Genomic DNA, 19,780 nt, shown 5'->3' on the forward strand with positions numbered 1-19,780 from the left:
AGGACAGAGTTGAGGAAAAGGAAAGTGGTTAGGATTAGAGTGAAAGTGAAAACTTAGTCTTTTCCTTTTTCACCCTACTCCTAAGAGCAAAAAAAAACACAAACCAAGGAAAACGAGAACACAGAGAGAAAAAGAAGCAAGAAGACTGAGATTGACAGTGATAAAGAAAACAGAAACAAGGGGTTACAGATAGATGGAAGTTAAGTTAGAAATAGAACAGTAAAGTGAGGAGCAAAAGGAAGAAATACAGTGGAAAGAAATGACAGAACCACACCAAAAAAAGACAGGAGCCACAGTGGGGAAAGGAAGGGCAGGGGGTATCTTTATTAAGGGTGACTCAACTTTATTAAAAGAATGCTTTTATGTATACATCAGCAAAATACATGGAAACAGTGTATACAAATGCAAGCGCAGATAGAATGCACAGACACACTGGTAAAAATCTAATTTACATATAGAGCAATACAGCAAATGCAGCAGTTAATGCAAATACAATACAGAGCAGCAATACAGAGCAGCCACAGCAAAATGCAGCAGTTAATGCAAATGCAATACAGAGCAGCAATACAGAGCAGCAATACAGAGCAGCACAGCAAAATGCAGCAGGTAATGCAAATGCAATACGGAGCAAGACCCAAATTAACACAAAGCAATAACCTTTTTCTATTTTCATTAGATGTTGATTTATTGTTACAGGAACCCAAAACAACAACAGCACACAAAAAACAACACTCATCTCCCATTAACACCCCCTTCAGCTTACACACAAAACTCACCATCACTGCCATCACAACTGCTAAATTACTCCCCAGCAATCAGTGCTCCTCAGGAACATGGTTCCTCGGAGCCTCCAAAAAAATCCCTCCTGCCTGACGAAAACCCCGGTCCCTGGACGGTCTGCGCCCAAACTTTGGCGATGAACGTCGCCTCGCAGACCGACCGGGACCCGGGAAAAAAAAACCCAGCCGGGGGGGAAAAAAAAAAAACCCCCGGCTGGGGATTTTTTTTTCTAAATTTAAAAATTAGTTGAAAAACCTGAAAAGCAAAAGTCAGACAAGGTTACAACCCTAGAACCCTTCAACACACACACACTTCCGTCAGCTTACACACAAACCCACGCTGACTCACACCTCAACTGCTCTGCTAACCCCCGGCACGCATTCGCGCCGCTCCTCGGGAACGCGGTTCCCGGGAGCCTCCAAAAAAATCCTCCTGCCTGACGAAAACCCCGGTCCCTGGACGGTCTGCGCCCAAACTTTGGCGATGAACGTCGCCTCGCAGACCGACCGGACCCGGGAAAAAAAAACCCAGCCGGGGGGGAAAAAAAAAAAAACCCCCAGCTGGGGATTTTTTATTCTAAATTTAAAAATTAGTTGAAAAACCTGAAAAGCAAAAGTCAGACAAGGTTACAACCCTAGAACCCTTCAACACACACACACTTCCGTCAGCTTACACACAAACCCACGCTGACTCACACCTCAACTGCTCTGCTAACCCCCGGCACGCATTCGCGCCGCTCCTCGGGAACGCGGTTCCCGGGAGCCTCCAAAAAAATCCTCCTGCCTGACGAAAACCCCGGTCCCTGGACGGTCTGCGCCCCAAACTTTGGCGATGAACGTCGCCTCGCAGACCGACCGGGACCCGGGAAAAAAAAACCCAGCCGGGGGGGAAAAAAAAAAAACCCCCCGGCTGGGGATTTTTTTTTCTAAATTTAAAAATTAGTTGAAAAACCCTGAAAAGCAAAAGTCAGACAAGGTTACAACCCTAGAACCCTTCACACACACACACACTTCCGTCAGCTTACACACAAACCCACGCTGACTCACACCTCAACTGCTCTGCTAACCCCCGGCACGCATTCGCGCCGCTCCTCGGGAACGCGGTTCCCGGGAGCCTCCAAAAAAATCCTCCTGCCTGACGAAAACCCCGGTCCCTGGACGGTCTGCGCCCAAACTTTGGCGATGAACGTCGCCTCGCAGACCGACCGGGACCCGGGAAAAAAAAACCCCAGCGGGGGGAAAAAAAAAAAACCCCCCGGCTGGGGATTTTTTTTTCTAAATTTAAAAATTAGTTGAAAAACCTGAAAAGCAAAAGTCAGACAAGGTTACAACCCTAGAACCCTTCAACACACACACACTTCCGTCAGCTTACACACCAACCCACGCTGACTCACACCTCAACTGCTCTGCTAACCCCCGGCACGCATGTCGCGCCGCTCCTCGGAACGCGGTTCCCGGGAGCCTCCAAAAAAATCCTCCTGCCTGACGAAAACCCCGGTCCCTGGACGGTCTGCGCCCAAACTTTGGCGATGAACGTCGCCTCGCAGACCGACCGGGACCCGGGAAAAAAAAACACCAGCCGGGGGGAAAAAAAAAAAAAAACCCCAGCTGGGGATTTTTTATTCTAAATTTAAAAATTAGTTGAAAAACCTGAAAAGCAAAAGTCAGACAAGGTTACAACCCTAGAACCCTTCAACACACACACACTTCCGTCAGCTTACACACAAACCCACGCTGACTCACACCTCAACTGCTCTGCTAACCCCGGCACGCATTCGCGCCGCTCCTCGGAACGCGGTTCCCGGGAGCCTCCAAAAAAATCCTCCTGCCTGACGAAAACCCCGGTCCCTGGACGGTCTGCGCCCAAACTTTGGCGATGAACGTCGCCTCGCAGACCGACCGGGACCCGGGGAAAAAAAAAACCCAGCCGGGGGGAAAAAAAAACCCCCGGCTGGGGATTTTTTATTCTAAATTTAAAAATGAATTACAAAAACCTGAAAAGCAAAAGTCACAGACACAAGCTTAAAACTAGTCAGCATGTACTCACAAACACAGAGACTAGTAGACACAGTAGACACAGACACACACAGTCATGTGCTCTCACACGCACTCAGACACTCTTCCTGCTTACAGGCTCGCTATGGCCCTTACTCAAGATGCTGAAGAACATGCTTCGATGCATCTTCTGGCTGCCGCTCCTTGAGGTCGAATGTAGATTCTGGGGAAATCGGTAGCCTCGAGGACCTGTGAGACAACAGGAAGTGGTCAACGAGTGGCCAACAGCTAGGAATTTTCCCGACTCTGGACCAATAAATTTTCATACCCAAAATCCATAAAAGACAGATGAACAGTAAAGTTTTACAACTGTTCTACCTAACTATGACTACATGCCAGGGCAGGGCAGCTCCAATCATAAGTGGTATAATATAAGTACATACAATATAAGCAAACGCATACAGTGCAAGGGTACATACAGTGTAAGCATATACAATATAAGCCGACATAGTACACGCAATATAAGCCTATAGAATATAGCCAACACAGGTACACACAATATAAGCATATACAATATAAGGATATACAATATAAGCCTATAGAATATAAGCAACACAGGTACACACAATATAAGCATATACAATATAAGGATATACAATATAAGCCTATAGAATATAAGCCAACACAGGTACACACAATATAAGCATATACAATATAAGGATATTCAATATAAGCCTATAGAATATAAGCCAACACAGGTACACACAATATAAGTATATACAATATAAGCCTATACAATATAAGCCACACAGGTACACGCAATATAGGCACATACAATATAAGCCAACAAAGGTAAATGCAATATAGGTACACACAATATAAGCCAACATAGGTACACACAATATAAGCCAAGACTTGAGATAACTCTGTGGAAGATTAATTGTTGGGCCCCATACCCTGTGAGAAGATGGAACCTACAGAACAACTGCAGTCACTTGATGAGGGTGTAAGACGCTCCCTCTAGAAGTCCAAGATAATGGCATGGAAAAAAAAGCACTACCAAAGCTGGTAGTGAGAAGAAGATGGATGAGAAAATCTTGTAATCCTTCCTGTCTCAAAGGGTAAAAATGTAAAGATGCAGAAAACGCTATATCTGGGAAGGAATGTGAGTAAAATACTGCCTATATGGCACAAAATAGTGCCTGTAAAGCATCAAGATGTAACAAAGGCCTATGACACGGAATAGACACAGACTACATAACACGGACGACACAACATAGACACGGATGGCATAACACAGAGACAAGAGTAAACTGCCTAGCGCTTTCAACTTATGGACCCAAGATTCATAGCGCAAGATGAGCCAGAGGCCAATGATGCCAAAGGAAAGAAAGCCCTATGAAATGGCACATGATGATGAAATGTAACTCGTTAAAAGAAGTTAGTGCCAAAGCAGTTAAGAGGATGCACGAGAGGCTCGGCAAGCCTAGAGAAGGAGCCAACTGCCAGGTGACCGTGGCTGTAGCTCCAGACCTGAAGGCGAGCTCCTCGGGGGAAAGATCCATGACAACGTCGAGTCGAGGAAGGCGGACGACGCAAAGTTCCCGAGAACGCGGAGATGGGTTGGAACTGCCCTGCCCGGCAAAGGCTCTGGCGAGGCTGAGGAGAAAACCCTCTCCCTTTTCTTCCAGAGAGCCGGTCCCGCTACAGACCTCTCCGCTAAGCTGACATCAAATTGCCCCCTGTGATAGTAAAGGTTTTTCCCCTTCTCCCGACCGCTGGCCCCGACACTTAGCTTTTGGAAGAGGAGCGGACAAAATCCATCCTCGGTCACACATGGATGTGAGATGTTCTCCACGTGTGCTTCGGTGTCGCCGTTTCTAAGCTTTGGCTAAGAGCCTCCTCGGGGTACCTAAGACAAAACAGAAAAGGTGACTATTGCCCTCAACAACAGTAATTCCCCGGGACTCCTCCGCACCCCTGCCCCGGCTCACCTCAAATCTTGATTTGACTCCAGAGGGTGCCCAGAACATACCTGCAAAAAGAATAGGTACACACTTAGCATGCTGCTGTGTAACGCTCACCTATGGGTCAGCCTGCCTAAACCCCGACTCACCTGCCCTCCTCCGTTCCTTAGCGTGCCTAGGGCAGCAACAGCACCTGCAAAGAAACAAAGCAGAAAAGCATGCTGAGATACTGTGAAAACACAACCTCCCAAATCTGACAAGGATGCCACACCGATACCTTAGGCTCGCACCCACCTGCACAGATATGCTCGGCTAGGATAGATTGCAAGCGGACCACCTAAAATAAAATAAAAAAAAAGAGATGCTTAAAGCTGCACCCGAAACTGAGACCTCAGCAATAACAATTGCTTCTGTACGCTAGTCAATGCTCACCTCGCCCACTTGGCCTTGACTGCTGCTCTCGGCTTGACTTCCTGAAAGAAAGACAAAGAACAATGCTGTAACAGCCACCATTTATGCTTCCTCTACAGAAACAAATACTGTCTCACCTGCTCGGGGGAATCCCCTCACCCGGGATGGGGCCCTCTGGCACACGTTTAATCCATCTGAATCTGAAAAAAAAGTTAGGACAAGAGTCAAACTGTTGCAGGATAACTTAAGAGCTCCAGATATCTTGTGTCCATCTACAAATCCCATCTAGAGTCCAACTACACCCCACATTACAAACTTCAAGTCCCCGGGACTTCTCCTATTGCACCGGGCTATGCAGCACGGCAGAGCAGCTCCGGCACAAATGTGTGCGCACACCCGTGACACGGGACGGGACGTGACAAACGACGGGGACGCGACACGGACAGAAATCTCCTGGCAAGGAAAATGGCTGCGAGGACTGAGAGAATGCAAAAGGAGATGACCGAGGTGAGACCGATGGTGAGCTGATGAGGCTCAGAGAAACCTGGACAAAAAAGATGCTAACTGAATGATTTATTCCAAGAACTGCAAAGATGGATGCCCAATAATCATACAGCCAGAAGCCTCTACCTGCCCTCACGTTCCTTCGAGTCCTAGTCCGCCATAATGGATCCTGGCGGGGTATAGCTGTCCATACAGCTCAGAACAAGACCTGAAAAGACAGCTGATTGGATGCTTATAAAAAGAGATGAGGGTCTGATGCCTGTCTGAGCTCCCGAGTCGAAAGTTCTATGGCATTGGTGCCAGGCCAAGGAACGCTGAGAGCACAGATGCTAAGACTGGTGCCAAGGTTTCTGGTAGGCCCCTCAAAGGGCTAAGATAAAAGACATGAGACAGCTAAAAAAGACATAATGCACAACAGACAAGTGACACAATACACACCGGGACTGTTCTGCCCTGCTCACCTCAGCACTGTGATCAAAAGTGAGACTTTGCTTTTAGGGGGCCTAAGGGGCCACTTCTTGGCTACCCTCATCTCCAGAGCCAATTCAAAACCTCCCCCCTCCCCCCCACCATCCCAGGAGTGCCAACCCAGCACCTCACTTTCATCCCCTCTGTGGGTCGTGGCACTCTACTTATCTCTCGGACATCTGGGGATGCCGGTCCGTGTCAGGTGCGAAGAAAGGCCGCCTTTCTGGGCGGGAAAACGTTGGTGGGAAGTTCCTGCTGTCACCGGCCTGTTGTCTCTTAGACAGCTATATTAAAGAAAACCAAACGTCAACACCTGACCTTGGCACCTCTTTGGCCAAAACCACACAAGTCTGCTACTCACCCTTCTCCTAAGAAGGCCTGGCACCTCCTAATTGTAACCCTCTGCCAGAGATATAATGCATCTGCACCTGAAAGAAAGTTAGAACATATGTCAAACACACGCACGATTAACTCAAAAGCTGCAAACACCTTATGTCAACCTAGGAATAGCATCTAGAGTCCAAGTACAGCCCACATTACAACTTTCAACTCCCCGGGGCTTCTCCTATTACACCAGGCTATGCGGCAGGGCAGAGCAGCTCCGGCACAAATGTGTGTGCCCACATCCGTGACACGGGACAGACGGGACATGACAAACAATGGGCACACAACACGGACAGAAATCTCTAGGCAAGAAGGATGACTACGAGGACTGAGAAGATGCCAAATGAGATGACCGAGGTAAGACAGACCGATGGTGAGCTGATAAGGCTCAGAGTGCCCTGGAGAAGGAAGATGCTAACTCAATGTTTTAGTCCAAGAACTGCAAAGATGAATGCACAGGAGCCCTACGGTCAGAAGCCTCTACTTGCCCTCACATTCTTACAAGTCCTAATCCACCATAATAGAACCTTGCAGGGTGCAGCTGTCCATACAGATCAGAACAAGACCTGAAAAGACATCTGACTGGATGCTTACAAAGAGTTGCAATTCTGATGCCTGTCTGAGCTCCCGAGTCAAAAGTTTTATGACCTGAGTGCCGGGCCAAAGAAACGTGGAGATCGTGGCTGCTAAGAACACTGCCGAGGTTTCTGATAGGCCCTTCAAAGGGCTAAGATAAAAGACATGAGACACGCAAACAAGACATAATGCACGACAGACAAGTGACACAATACACACCGGGACTGCTCTGCCCTGTGCACCTCAGTACTGTGATCCAAAGTGAGACTTTGCTTTTAGGGGGCCTAAGGGGCAACTTCTTGGCTACTCTCATCTCCAGAGCCAACTCAAGACCTCCCCTCCCCGACCCCAGGAGTCCCGACCCAGCACCTCACTTTCATGCCCTCTGTGGGTCGTGGCCCTCTACTTATCTCTCGGACATCTGGGGATGCCGGTCCGTGTCAGGTGCGAAGAAAGGCCGCCTCACCGGCTGGGAAGGTCCTGCTGTCACCGGGCCATTGTCTCTTAGACAGCTATATTAAAGAAAACCAAACATCAGTGCCTGATCTTGGCAGCCCGTCGGCCAAAACCCCACAAGTCTGCTACTCACCCTTCTCCTAAGAAGGCCCGGCTCCTCGGGTCGCACGCTTCGGGCACGCTCGGAGGCCGACGCCGTCGTCGTTGGGTACACCTGGGTTAAGAGGACAGGAGGTGATGTGGCGTTGCTGAAAACTGACTGGACGCTCAGTACTCCTCCCTACTTCCCTGACTCACCGCAACTCCTCGTTGGCTCCTGACTGCTACCCGGAAGTTGGGGCTCATCAGGGTGGAAAATTCGGTCCGTCGGCCAGTTAGGGATGGGAGCTTGGCATGCTCCGAGTGGATTGCCTAAGACACAAAAACGAGAATGGAGACTTAGACTTGCCCTCTTAGAATTCAGACCGCAGCAACAAGAAAGGCTACTGCTCACTGCTCACCTTGCTCTCTTGAACTTGACTGCTGAGATCCAGCTATACTTCCTAAAAATAAAGACAAAGAAGAGCGCTGTAACAGGGTCACACTTGACACTCCCCCTGCACAGACAAATGGTGACTGACCTGCTTGTGGGAACCCCCTCACCCAGGATGGGGGGCTCTGCCATGGATGCGATGCATCTGCACCTGAAATAAAGTTAGAACACATGTCAAACACATGCACGATAACTCAAAAGCTACAAACACCTTATGTCAACCTAGGAATAGCATCTAGAGTCCAAGTACAGTCCACATTACAACTTTCAACTCCCCAGGGCTTCTCCTATTACACCAGGCTATGCGGCAGGGCAGAGCAGCTCCGGCACAAATGTGCGCGGACACCCGTGACACGGGACAGACGGAACGTGACAAACAATGGGCACGCAACACAGACAGAAATCTCTGGGCAAGAAGGATGTCTGCAAGGACCAAGAAGATGCCAAATGAGATGACTGAGGTGAGACCGATGGCAAGCTGACCAGGCTCAGAAAACACTGAAGGAAGAAGATGCTAACCAAATGATTTATTCCAAGAACTGAAAAAATGGATGCCCGAGAATCATACAGCCAGAAGCCTCTACCTGCCCTCACATTCTTTCGAGTCCTAGTCCGCCTTAATGGATCCTGGCAGGACATAGCTGTCCATACAGCTCAGAACAAGACCTGAAAAGACAGCTGACCGGATGCTTCTAAAGAGAGAAGAGGGTCTGATGCCTGAGCTCCTGAGTCAAAAGTTCTATGGCATTGGTGCCAGGCCAACAAATGCAGAGATCACAGATGCTAACAATGATGCCAGGGTTTCTGACAGGCCCCTCCAAGGCCTAAGGTAAAAGACATGACATATGCAAACAACACAATACACAAAAGACAACTGACACGATACACACCGGGACTGCTCTGCCCTGCGCACCTCAGCACTGTGATGAAAAATCAGGCTTTCCTTTTATGGGGCCTAAGGGGCCGCTTCATGGACACCCCCCACCTCGAAAGCGGACTCAAAAACCCCTCCCAGTATTTCCCAAACCAGCACCCTGCTTTCATCCCCTCTCTGGGTCGTGGCCCTCTACATATCTCTCGCGCGTCTGGGGATGCCGGTCTTAGGTGCGAAGAAAGGCCACTTCGTCAGCCGGGAAGGTCCTGCTGGCACCGGGCTGTTGTCTCTGAGACAGCTGTATTAAAGAAAACGAAACATCAGTGCCCGATCTTGGCACCACATCGGCCAAAACCCCACAAGTCTGCTACTCACCGTGCTCCTAAGAACACTCAGCTGCTCGGGCCGCACGCTTTGGGCACGCTCGGAGACCGAGGCCGTCGTCACAGGGGACGCCTGGGTTAAGAGGAGATGAGGTGATTTGGCACGGCTGAAACCTGAGTGGACCCTCGCTCCTCCCCCCTACTTCCCCTACTCACCGCAACTCCTTGGCGGCTGCTGAAGGCCACCTGGATGGCACCTTTAAATAGAAAAGTTCAGGGTTTCATCACCAGGCCCTGTAATGCATCCACAGGGCTCACACGTGCAGGGAACCCAGTGCATAGGCCGGCTGGTGACAGGGGCTTGGCAGGCTCCAAGTGGATTGCCTAAAGCACAAAAAAGAGAATGGAAGCTTAGAGCAGCACCAGAAAATGAGACTGGAGCAATAACAGCCACTCCGCTCAACTGCTCACCTTGACTGCTGGTATCCAGACTTAGTTCCTAAAAAGAAAGACAAAGAACAGAGCTGTAACAGAGTCACCACATACACTTCTGCTGCAGAGACAAATGGTGCCTCACCTGCTCGGGGGAAACCCCTCACCCGGGATGGGGCCCTCTGGCACACGTTTAATCCATCTGAATCTGAAAAAAAAGTTAGGACAAGAGTCAAACTGTTGCAGGATAACTTAAGAGCTCCAGATATCTTGTGTCCATCTAGAGTCCAACTACACCCCACATTACAAACTTCAAGTCCCCGGGACTTCTCCTATTGCACCAGGCTACGCGGCAGGGCAGAGCAGCTCCGGCACAAATGTGCGCGGACACCCGTGACACGGGACGGGACGTGACAAACAACGGGAACGCGACACGGACAGAAATCTCCTGGCAAGGAAAATGGCTGCGAGGACTGAGAGAATGCAAAAGGAGATGACCGAGGTGAGACCGATGGTGAGCTGATGAGGCTCAGAGAAACCTGGAGGAAGAAGATGCTAACCGAATGATTTATTCCAAGAACTGAAAAAATGGATGCCCGAGAATCATACAGCCAGAAGCCTCTACCTGCCCTCACGTTCCTTCGAGTCCTAGTCCGCCATAATGGATCCTGGCGGGACATAGCTGTCCATACAGCTCAGAACAAGACCTGAAAAGACAGCTGACCGGATGCTTCTAAAGAGAGAAGAGAGTCTGATGCCTGTCTGAGCTTCTGAGTCAAAAGTTCTATGGCACTGGTGCCAGGCCAACGAATGCAGAGATCACAGATGCTAACAATGATGCCAGGGTTTCTGACAGGCCCCTCCAAGGCCTAAGGTAAAAGACATGACATATCCAAACACACATAATACACAAAAGACAAGTGACACGATACACACCGGGACTGCTCTGCCCTGCACACCTCAGCGCTGTGATCAAAAGTCAGGCTTTGCTTTTATGGGGCCTAAGAGTGTCTGCTTCATGGACACCCCCATCTCCAAAGGAGACTCAAAAACCCCTCCCGGTGGGTCCCTACCCTGCGCCCCGCTTTCATCCCCTCCGTGGGTTGTAGCCCTCTACTTATCTCTCAGACATCTGGGGATGCCGGTCTGTGTCAGGTGCAAAGGAAGGCTGCCTCGACATCTGGGAAGGTCCTGCTGGCACCGTTGTTCAACGGTTGTTGTTGTTGTTTCTTAGTCAGCTATATGAAAGAAATCCAAATATCAATGCATGATCTCTGCAGCACACTGGCCAAAACCCAACAATTCTGCTACTCACCGTTCTCCTAAGAATGCCCGGCTCCTGGGGCCGCACCCTTCGGCCACGCTCTGAGGCTGATGCCATTGTCACGGGGTAAGCCTGGGTTAAAAGGAGACGAGGTCATGTGGCATTGCTGAAACCTGAGTGGACCCGAGCTCCGCCTCCCTACTTCCCCGACTCACCGTGACTCCTCGGCCGGTGCCCAAGGCTACCCTGGTGACACCTTTAAACAGAAAAGGCAGAGGCTTCATCGACAAGTCCCGCGATTCTTCCGCAGGGCTCGGGAGAGCGGCACACCCGGCGCGTCGGCCGGTTGGTGACTGGGGCTCGGCGTACTCTGAGTGGATTGCCTAAAGCGCAGAAACAGGAACGGATGCTTAGAAAATGAGACTGGAGCAATAACAACTGCTTCTGTACGCTACTCAATGCTCACCTTGCCCACCTCACCTTGACTGCTGATGTCCAGCTTTGCTTCCTAAAAAGAAAAAGAACAGAGCTGTAACAGAGTCACACTTTACACTCTCCCTGCAGAGACAAACGGTGACTGACCTGCTCGGGGGAACCTCCTCACTCGGGATGGGTGGATGGATTTTGCCCTGGATTTTATCCTTCTGCGTCTGAAAGAAAGTGAGGACAAACGTCAAAGGGCTGCAGGATAACTTCACAGCTCCAAACATCTTCTGTCTATCTAGGAATATCATCTAGAGTCTAGCAACACCCCACAAACTGCAAGTCCCTGGGACTTGTCCGATTGCAGCAGGCTATGTGGCAGGGCAGGGCAGCTCCGGCACAAATGTGTGTGGACACCCGTGACACGGAACGTGACAAACAGGGGGACAACAAACACAACGCATTATGCTTGTGGTGAGGGTCTCGAGGGGAAAAGGCAAAAGGGACCCCAAAGACACAGTAGGTAACACGGTACACTGGACAACATGACGTGGACCGGAACTGTTCTGCGCTGCCCGCCTGAAAGCTGCCATCAAAAGGAGAGCCTCTCCCTTTAGCTGCCCTAAGAGGCCCCTTGGAGAAGATTGCTTTTCCCTCTGCTAATTTTTAAATCTGTCCCAGGAACTCCCAACCCACTACTCTCCCATCATCCCATCTCCAGGCCGTGGCCCTGACTTATCTTTTGGATGATCGGTGATGTGGATCCACGTTGCGCCTGAAATGAGTCTGCCTCGGAGGGCCCCGTGATCGCCTGTTAGCCTCTCGGTCAGCTACAATAAAGAAAAAAAAAACCAAAGTATAAGTAAAGAGTTATGTGGGCCAAATCCCAGCAAGTCAGCTACTTGCCCTCTCCTGAGTGTGCCTGGCTCCTTCAGGCTCCAGCTTCATCCTGATTCCAAGGCTGTGGCCATTATTATGATTGGCACCTGGGTTAGAGAAAGGCAAAGTGAAATGGCATTCCGGTGAGTGCAGTGGGTGACCTTGTGTGCTGTAAGACATGTGAATGCCTCTGCCAGGCTTCTGAAAAGCCTTGGGGTGGGGGCTCAAATAAACACCCTTTCTCACCCTGCTGCCTTCAAAACCACCCCCCCAACAATAACTCCTAACTGGATACCTGCTCACCCTCCCTCTCCTAGTCACAATCCTCAACTCACCTGAAGCCTCAGTCTCAAACATCATCTTTGACACTAGGCAGATCCCTCTTGTGACATGATGAATCTGCTGAAAAGTGTTGTAGTTGACACAACCTGGAGCCTCTGGAAGCTGCACTCTTCCTAAAAAAAAAATACATAACAAAATATGAACAAAACCCGAAATTACAAATGCACTTTACCACCCCTAAACACAAAACCCAAAATTGTGAACTTAAATAGTCCCTGTATTCTATGCTGTTTTCTTCACAGTATCTTCAAAGCCTCTGTTGCTTTAGGTGCCCAGAAATACCTACTGAAAACAAGCTGAGATAAGCTGAAAGAGCCTCTTCTCTGAAATGAGAGGAGAGCTCTTATCTCAGCACAGCCCAGTGAGGGAATGAAGCCCCTCAGCAAAAGCTGGGGTTAATATACCCCTGATGGTGCCCGCCTCTCGTTCCCATGGCACCCAGGAAAAGGGAGGGGGCTGATCCCACCGGGCATAAAAGCCCTCAGAGAAGCTACAGCTGTTTGGCTCCTCTGACTCAAATTCAAGGGGAGCAAAGGGCTTGTTATAGAAGAAAACTCTTCAGAAAAATAACAGCACTTTCTTTTTTGCCACAACTACTTAGAGTAAAAGGGCAGAAAACTGGTGAGAAATAAAACTTTCTGTTTAGGCAGCATAACTAGATAAATTGGGTAATTTGCTGTTAATTTACTTATAATTATTCCTTAGTGGCTACTAGGTAGTACTTCACGTGTGACTGAGCTGGGTGGAGAAGAATGCTTATGATATGAATAGTCTAAGTCTCCTTGGGACCTCTAATTAGGCCTATCTACATTATAAATAAAAATAAGAAAAATAAAAGCTTCCCAGGCAGTGTAAGGGTTAAGTGCATGCCAGGCTCACCCTGCTCTGAGGTACTTGGTCCTACGGCACAGAAAGAAGGGCCCTGAAATGTATTTTAAACCCTTGAAATGCTGAAAAAGGCAGAGCTTCCTTCCAGTGCACCCCTTAAACAGAGGAAATGGGGCAGTTACCTCTACTGAAACTAATACAATGGCAAATAAATAGCTTCTGCCCTTTAATTTATTCACCTTAAGTACTGGCAAAAGAGGGGTTTTCATCACTTTAAATCTCTCCAGTGATGAAAAAAGAGGGATTTTTTGCTCAGTTCAAACTCTTATGGAGAGATAGCTGGGCTTCTCCCTCAATTTAGGCCTCAGGACAACAAAAAGGGGCTGGCTACCCTTAATTCAAACCCATAAGAAACATTTTCAATATTTTCCCCTTCTACTTAAACTTATTTTCTATTATTTTCCAGTTTATTATTTTCTAAACTGGAAAATAATAGAAAATGAGGACTCCCTGTCAATTAACACCCCTAACAGCATAGAAAAGGCAGGGATTCTTTCAACTGAGACCATTAAAATGGCAGGGGAAGCAGAGTCCCTCCCAGTTTGAACACAAAAAATAAAGGAAAAGGAAGCTTTTTCCCTTTTCTCTAAACCCTTTTTCTCCTAATAACCTCTCTCCTTTCTGGGAGTGCTGTGGAGGGTCTGGGGGCCCTGGGGAGGGACTGACACAGTAAAAGGGGAAAGTTGAAAGCCCTCTCCTGGAACCCCACATGCTGCCTGGCCTGCTCAGATGCTGCCCCTTGGCAAAAGGGCTCTTCGCTTGGCATTTTCTCAAAGTGATGCTCCGTGCCCGGGTGGGTCCGGCTGGTCCCTGGTCCGTGCTGGATGCTGCGACCGTAGTTCCTGGAGGGACCCTTGGGATGCCCCTGTTAGCCCCTCTGGACTAGCAGCTCCCTGTGCGGGTGTGACTGGGTAACCCTCTGAAAGCAGCTGGTCACAGGGGGGCTGCTAGACCTTGGAGTGGGGCTTGAGGTGAAGAAAGGTCCTGTGATGAGTTCCTTCCTCTGCACAGCCCTTCGTCTGCCCCTTAAACCATGGGCTGCCAGACTTTCCTTTCTAAGGAAATTAACCGTCTTTCCTCTCTGTGTGCCCGTGGCTGAAACTGCGATTCAGCCTCCAAAACTGCAGAGAACGATTTCTCACGGACCGCGGCTGCCGACGCCGAGAACTCTTGCCGCCCTTGGAGGGCCACGTGCCTCCTGCGAACGGACGTCGACACGCAGCGGGGCTGAGTTTGGCTTTACGGGGAAGAGGGCCGGCGCAGGATTTCTCCGGGAGCAAAGCTGCCCCTGCCGAGAACTCGGGCTGCCCTGGCAGTGCCGAGCACTTCCTGCAAACTGGCGTCGGGAGATGTGGGGGGTGAGTTTTTCTGTGCAGAAATTCTCCCAGACCAAAGCTGAGAGCATCTAACCCTAACCACAACAACTTAGCTGGGTCTAAAACTTACAACCTTTGGACTGGCAGTGTGGGACCCAACCCACTGTGCCATTGCTGGCCCCTTTCTAAAGCATTCCACTGCAGTCCTAAAACTCTGCCTTTTCGGAGGGTGTTTTCTCTGACCCTGACCGTAATCTTCCAAATATGCTAAAGACTCATAAAAGGGCTTTGAAAAAGCCCCAACAATACCCTAAGTAGTCCCAGAAAAGTCCCTTCCAAAATCCCCTAAATACCTTTAAAAGTCCTGGAAAAAAAAACTCAAAAAGACATGCTCAGTCTCCAAACTCTACCTCTTGCTGTCTAGCCCACAGATGTCGTCCCTACCTTTTTGCAGTGGGTCTGTTGTCCTCTGAGGGTTCTGTCATTGTCCTGCTGTGTGAGGGTCGCTGTCTGGTCTCGCTGTTAGGGTTGCTGTGTTGTGCTGCTGTTGGGGGAAAAGGCTGTTTTTAGGGGGGCTGCTTAGGCTGAGGTTAGGGCTGGGGTGAGGGGTGGTACAGCTGTACCGTGCACCCCTGATCTCCACTGGACTGTCCAGCCCTCAAGCCCTCTCCCTTTACCCCTCATCCGGTCCCTCTGCCCCCCAGCCCTCAGCTCCTGTGTGTCACCCTTGACCCCTCTCCTTTGCCCCTCAGCCCCCAGCTTCTCTGTGTCACCCTACAGCTGCCCCTGCCACCCTCAGCATCTCTGTGTGTCACCCGCTGTCTCCTCTCCCTGTTCCTCCCTCAGCTCCCAGCCTCTGTCACCCTCAGGCCCCCACAGTGCCCCTCGAGCTGCCCCTCAGCCTCCATGTGTTGTGCCATGAAAAGACCCTAAAAAAACCTAAAAATTCCCAGAAAACCTCCTAATCTTCAAAATGTGCTAAAAACCCCATGAAAACCTAAAAACAGCCTCAGAATGCTGTTAGAATACACTGGAAATATCCTACTTTTAAAAAAACCCTAAAAATCTCCAAAGAACCTTTAGAAATCCCTAAATATACCCTAAATAGTCCAAAAAGAGCTCAAAAAATACCCCAAAATCTTTAAAATACCCTGATAAGATCCTAAATAACCTAAAAATTTCCTCAAAAACCCTAAAAATACCCTAACCCTAAAAAGTCCTCCACATACCCTCAATAGTCCTAAAAAAACCCCAAGAACACCCAAATCCCCCCCCAAACAATTCTTAAAAGTACTAAGAAAGTCCTTAAAATACCCTAACAAAATCTTTTAAAAGCCCTGAAAAAGCCCTAAAAGTATCCTAAACATTACCAGAAAATTCCTGGAAAACTCCTCCAAAAAAGCCCTAAACTATCCTTTTAAAGCCATGAGAAAAACCCTAAAAAAAAACCCTAAAAAACTGCTCAGCACCCAACCCCTACCTGTCACTCTCTAGACCACAAACATCATTGCTACCTTTTTATTAGGGTTGCTGCCTGCAGCTGCTGGGAGAGTTCTGGGGATGTCCCAGCATTGGGGTTACTGCCTTGTGCTGCTGTTGGGGAAAACTGGGGTCCTAGGGGTGCTCTTTAGGGTGACCTTGGGGTTGGGTTGAGGGCTGCTGCACCTGTACCCTAACCCTACCTGGTACCCTGTGTCTTTTGTACCCCTAACCCTCAGTGTGAGCTCTCCATCTGTCAAGCCTCCCCCTCCTCAGCCCGCAATGTCTGTGTGCCACCCCGAGACCTTTGACATTGTCCCTTGGCCCCCTGGCCTCCACCGTGCACTCTCCACCTGGTTAGGGGTGGTGTGAGGGGTGGTTCACCTGTCACCCTCAAGCAGCCCCCACTTTGCCCCTCAAGGCATCTGCTTCCCCTCACTCTCTTTTTGTCACCCTCAATTTCCCCACTCCCAGCCTCTCAGCATCTCTGTGCCACCCTGGAGCCCCCCAGTTGCTCCTAACGCCCCCTTCTGCCTCTCAGCTCCCCCCATCCTCTGTGTCACCCTCCAGCCCCCTCCCCTCAGCCCGCAGCCCCCTGTGACACCCTGCAGCCCACAGACGTTGTCCCTGCCTGTCTCGCTTGGGTGTTGTCCTGCTGCGAGAGCTGCGCCGTCCTCCGAGGGTTCGGGCTCCTGCGTGCTGCTGCAGGGGACTCACGGGTGGGCGGTGGGTGAAGTAACGGATGGAGCGGGAAGTGTGGTGGGACGGGTTAAGAGCGGAGTGAGGGATGGAGCAAGGGCGGGCTGGAAAATAGAGTAGGGTTAGGGGTGGAGAAAGGGACGCAGCAGCAGGGGGCTGAGGTGAGGAGGTGAGTGTTAGGAGGAAGCGTAACTCCGTAACTCCAAGACCGAGTCTGCAGCCAACGAGAACTCTGAGTGACCTGGGAGCGGTGAACGTCTTCGGCAAACTGATGTAAGGAAACTGGGGTGATGAGTTTAGTTTCCCTTGGAAAAGGGATGGCATCTGTGTCCGTGGGCCTGCACCCTGCCCAGGACCTTTGATCTCGAGTGGGCTGCCACCTCCTAAAATTCCAAACATTGCAGGTTGGAACAGGGGGTTGGAAATTTTACTCGGGGTAGAAACCAATTTTGGATTTAGCTGAAGTCTGCTGGTGAAACTTGTGTAGTCTGTTAATTGGTGTGCTTGCAAAAAGGCCTGCAGAGAGAACAAAGGAAGTTCGAGGCTACTGTTGGAAAAAGTGAATCTGGGTTACAACCGAGTGCACGGCCTCGTCCCTGTGTGAGTAAAAGTTTGAGGTTTTGCTGGCAGTGTCACCGAGTGCTAAGGGGTCCCCTGGTCGATAGGGCAACTTGGGAGGGTTTGCTTCAGGCTTTGCTTGTGAAAGGTGTGAGAAAAGCAAGCAGCTCTGAAGCAGATGAGCCCCCTCTTGCCGGTTGAAGTGTTGGATAAATCAAAGATAAACCTCAAGGTCCCTTCCCACCCAAACCATTCCGTGATTCTTTGCCCTGGAGGCCAGGGTGCACCTGTCACCGCATTTCTCTTCACAGAGAAAAGCAAGGTACAATTCTTCCCAAGAATATTTCTGGGATTCACATTCTCTGAACCTCAGAGGAAGGAAAAACAATTCTTATCTCATTTGCTGTGCCTCTGTTTGTGCTGAAGGAGAATGCAACGTGGAGATTGTTCACCCAAAGTGATGGTGTTTTGTTTCCTTGGCCTGTCGGGGCCAAGTGTGTGTGTGTGTCAGGTCTGTTGGGTGACAGTAACGAGTAGTGTGTGGTGTGTGCAGGGTTGAGTACTTGGCAGATTCAGTTTAGATGTAATGTAATATACTATAATAAAGTAATTAATTAGCCTTCTGATAAGGCAGAATGCAGATTGGAAATATTTGCACATATGATATTAAAGGACACGTGAACCACCTTTCTGTGAGACAAAGACACAAGACTTGGCCCATCCCTAACTTAGGACACAGCTAAAAAATAACATATAATTTTTAATCTATTTTTGAATAACTCTCTAAAACTAATGGCAGATGATATAGCTATTTTATCTGGCAAGCTTCCATGCAAAATTTCCTGCTGATGCTGGCTCAGACAGATGGAGATTTGGGAGGAGTGGGAAGAACAAAGTGCCACAGGGCTTTATTGGATAAGCGTTGATAGGTTTCTGCAAGCTTCTATTACAAGGTTGATGAACCTTGTGTTTGTTAACTTCAGTTTTGCTCAGCCAGCGTTTTAACCCTGCTTTATCTCCTGTGGTCCAGATGACACATTCACACATCTTTAGAAAATTCAGTGGGATGGTCTTCAAACATGTGACTTTGCAGCAGTGAGGGCAGAAACTTGATGGTTTTACCTCAATCTATAGTTTTTCAATATTGCTATAGAAAGTGCTTTTCTGTGAAATGGCTACTTTGGTTAGATCATGCAAATTGAGTGCTGGCTACTTCCATAAGTTGAAGAGTAAGAATAACTCAGGAATGTTTCATCATTTGTCTCTGCACTGGTCAGAAATGGTAATTTGAACTCCAATCTGTAGAAATTTAGCAAAAGAAGTTGGAATACTCGGAGGATAAAAATAGAAAAAAATGCTTTGGAAGGATTTTTCCTTGCTAGTGAGTGAGTTTCTACCTGTAGGAGCATCGGGGGGTAGCACGGTCGGGACGAGTGATCTCTGAAGCCGGGTCGTGGAACTTGGGGTTTATTGCAAAGGGCCCGGGGGCAGGGGCCTTTTGGAACTTGGGGTTTATTGCAAAGGGCCTGGGTGCAGGGGCCTGCTGGGAGCTGCCAGCCACAGCTCAGAGCAGGCCTGAGAGAAGAGAGGGGTTGAGACGATGAGAGGGTAAGAGCGTAAAAAGGTAAGAGAGCAAAAGCATAAGAGTAAAAAGGTGGTAAGTGAGTAAAAGGTCAAGAGAGTGAAGTTCCCATTACAATATAATAAATCATCTTCTGTGTTGAATATTCTACTTCTCACTAACCAATCTAGTACAATACACAAATCCTATAGCATTTCCATACGGCCTATAAGAATCACTACATTACCATACTGTGTTACATTTTAAACCCTAAAAGCTCCTCTTTGGACCCCTTCTGCCAAGCTAGTAGGGTCTGCTCGGCCCCTTGGAGCTGTCTGCAGGCAGAAGGTGTTGTTTCATCAAAGGGGATTACCTTCAGCTGGCCACACCGTTGTTTTCCTGTTGTTCAGTAACTGAGAGATCTCAAAGCTCGCTTTCATTTCAATCTTGCTTATAGAAATATTACCTCATCCATTCCCGTTTGTTCCCCCACTCGTTCGCGGCTGCCGCAGCCTCTGTGTCGGCTCCGGCACAGTCCGTCTGTCCCGGTCCGTCTGTCCCGGTCCCGGCCGCCTGGCCCGCGGCCGCTCCGCTGGCCGTGCCGGCGCAAGGGGCGGGGGGTCCGTCCTGCCGTGTGCACCGTGGGTACCGCGCTGATCGCACCGAGGGG

At 49.4% G+C, this 19,780-nt stretch overlaps 1 long non-coding RNA gene across 1 annotated transcript; it reads right to left on the reverse strand.

The window, feature by feature from the left end:
• Window positions 1–6,791: 6,791 nt before the first annotated feature.
• On the reverse strand, window positions 6,792–8,074 carry LOC143692359 (uncharacterized). Its single transcript, XR_013180317.1, has 4 exons — window positions 8,041–8,074; window positions 7,838–7,951; window positions 7,674–7,754; window positions 6,792–7,596 (listed from the first exon to the last, which is right to left on the reverse strand). It is a non-coding gene; the product is annotated as an uncharacterized LOC143692359 (long non-coding RNA).
• Between the last annotated feature and the right edge of the window lie 11,706 nt (window positions 8,075–19,780).

This window comes from Agelaius phoeniceus (assembly GCF_051311805.1).
Source record: "Agelaius phoeniceus isolate bAgePho1 chromosome 6 unlocalized genomic scaffold, bAgePho1.hap1 SUPER_6_unloc_1, whole genome shotgun sequence".
NCBI classification, from domain to species: Eukaryota; Metazoa; Chordata; class Aves; order Passeriformes; family Icteridae; genus Agelaius; species Agelaius phoeniceus.